Source organism: Theropithecus gelada, chromosome 11 (assembly GCF_003255815.1).
Source record: "Theropithecus gelada isolate Dixy chromosome 11, Tgel_1.0, whole genome shotgun sequence".
Classification (NCBI taxonomy): Eukaryota; Metazoa; Chordata; class Mammalia; order Primates; family Cercopithecidae; genus Theropithecus; species Theropithecus gelada.
In genome coordinates this window covers 43,007,833-43,010,593 of record NC_037679.1, presented here as the reverse complement: position 1 = coordinate 43,010,593, position 2,761 = coordinate 43,007,833, and the positions used below count along the sequence as shown (strand labels likewise).

Genomic DNA, 2,761 nt, shown 5'->3' with positions numbered 1-2,761 from the left:
GGTATTTTACCCTTAAAATTTATTCACCATTCTTCCAACTACTGCTCTCTCTGTTCTAGGAAGCAGATTTATAGAAATCATATTAGCAATTTGCAATGTCTTTGGGCTTCAGTTTTGATTTGACTAATAGGAAGCCCCAGCAAGGAAACAAAGGAAGACAGAAGGAAGTGGACAGGATGTTTTTCTCCTGGGCCTTTCCCAGCAACAAGGAACTTTGAGCTGGCTATTTCTTTTGACTGAAAGTCCATGCTAATTCTATACAAATATTTCCTTCTGGTCTTCTGTAACCACCACCACCACCCCTTTTTCCACTGGGGCTAGGAATGGTAAAAGGGACACTTTTACAAAGCCCAGTATATCCCTCATGATTTCATTAGATGAAAACGTTTGTAAATAGTCCTTTGGAAATTTATCTTCTTAAAATTTCCGTTTTGGGTGTGTGAACTTTCTCCTATGGTGGTTCTCATTAACAAACACTTGAAATAGTATTTTAGGATTGGGTTGGTTGAAGAGTAAATAGGTATGAATAAATTCCTTACTTATAGAGAATTGAATAGAGAAAAGAACCATGGGAAATCCATGTCAAAGAATGACATAAGACTCATTCAAATTATCACATATTGTGGCATGGGTTGAAGTGCAAGTAAGAGAAAGAGGGTTGAAAGATCAACTTCCCGTGCTCGCTTCGGCAGCACATATACTAAAATTGGAACGATACAGAGAAGATTAGCATGGCCCCTGTGCAAGGATGACACGCAAATTCGTGAAGCGTTCCATATTTAAAAAAAAAAAAAAAAAAAAAAAGAAAGATCAACTTCCCAATGATACCAATGGTAGTGATTATAAAGATTGTGGAGTCTGCTGGCTGCTGCTTATATCTCTAGAGAGTTTACATAGGAGATATGAGATGTAAAATCTACAGTAATTAAAGCAAAAGCATACTTGAGAAAAACAGCAGGCAAATATGACTGCAGATGAAGGTTAGGTTGGATTGCAGAAGTGGCAGATTTATAGGACCAACTATGTGTGTAACCATGCCAGGTAGGAGCACTAGTGGGAAAGCAGTAGACCCTGAGATATGAGATAGGATGTTTGGATACTCATGGAAGAATCTGAGAATTTTGAACTTCCACATTTTCTTAGTGGACAAGGCAGTACTTCCCCTTCCCTAGGGAACCAGAACTTTGCAACAACAACAACAAAAACAACAAATTTTTCATAGATAACTCTGAGAAGGTTACTTCATAAACTGATGCAAATTATCCTTAGGATAATGTCTTTCCATCAAGTATTGACTCTAGGTCTCTATAAAGACTTAGAGTTCTACTTCACTCAAACAGATATTGAGCTGTCTGGCAAGAGATACAGTTACACCAAAATGTTCCAAGACTGAAGCTTTTATGTCAGGAAAATTTTGAGGAGTATTTGTGGAGTGCATTCTAAAGGTGTCGGTCTATATGGGAGAAGAGATACATGACTTGATGAGGTTGCATTCATGAATAGTGTTGTACCTACTAAGGATCTGGGTTTTAATGTCTTGGCTTAGCACCTGTGAATGGTGTTACTATTTATTAAGAGTCAGATGACTAATTAAAGCCTGGAACCAAAAATTGCTTATAATCAATGAAATTGAAATGTAGCAACTTCAAAAGCATGGGATTAAGAAACGAGTTAATAGACTACTAAAGTGGTCATGTTGGAATGTATCTATTAGAAGCAACCTACTCTCCCAACCCTGAGAATCCATAAAATACTTCTTTCCTAAAAGCATTAAGAAATGCCCTGGGAGAGGAGGTTTTTGCTTCTTTAAAATTTCTGAGTCATCATTTTGGCAAAATAAGTAATGGTGATGTGGAATTCTCTTTCGTAATATCAAATGTTTTAAACCTTGAACATTTAACAGCTTTCCCAAAATCTAACTTCACTTTCAAAATTGTCTTTCCTGACACTTCTTGGCTTTTCAAATACTTCACAGGGCCCCTGAAGTGTCCAGAAGAGAGGTAAACAGTATTATCTGACATGTTTAGGTACATGGAATTGCCAAAATGATTCTCAATCTTCTTCAAGTTATATCTTGGTAAACAATGCTAATATATGTTCCAAAATTGCATTGAATTTCTAAAATTCTATTGTCTGAGTATATGCTACCAATCATAATTAAGGTTTTTATGTTAAGTTATTGTAAACCACAGAGATAACCAAACTTCTTTGTCAATCATGTTTCTAACTGTAACTACCCTGGGCATTTTGCTATTCACAGACGATCCTTTCTTTGATGCTTTTCAAAGATGGTTTATGGTAAGCTATCAGACTCTGACAGGTGCTCTCAAATATGGGCTTCTGATCACTTTTGAGATTGTAATATTGGAATAAAGGAAGATGTACAGGACCCATGAAGAACTGAAATGCTCATTAATATCAAGCAAAGCAAGAATTAACTAAATAAATTGAACTCAGAAAGCTGAAGCAAATCATTTTCACTTTTGCTTGGAATATTACCAAGCCTTGTTTTGTTTTTCAGAGTCAAAGAAACTTATTTTAAACCATTTACGGCCTTTAATAATTGAGTAAGTTATACTCCTATGAACACAGTTTGGAGCATGTTTCTCTCTGCCTGGTTCCTCTAGAATTTGGAAACTAAGTATTCTTAACTTATGGCAATATAGTTGTTTGCACAAATCCAATAAGAATTCATTTTTCTTTTGCAACAGAACACAATTGGAGAAAGTAGTTATTTTACCATGGCTTTGACTGGAAGGGT

The 2,761-nt window shown here is 35.9% G+C and overlaps 1 non-coding gene across 1 annotated transcript; it reads left to right on the top strand.

Annotated features, from left to right (window-relative positions):
* The first annotated feature begins 676 nt into the window (after positions 1-676).
* On the top strand, positions 677-783 carry LOC112635759. The gene has a single exon (XR_003122077.1). It is a non-coding gene; the product is annotated as a U6 spliceosomal RNA (small nuclear RNA).
* The last annotated feature ends 1,978 nt before the right edge of the window (positions 784-2,761 follow it).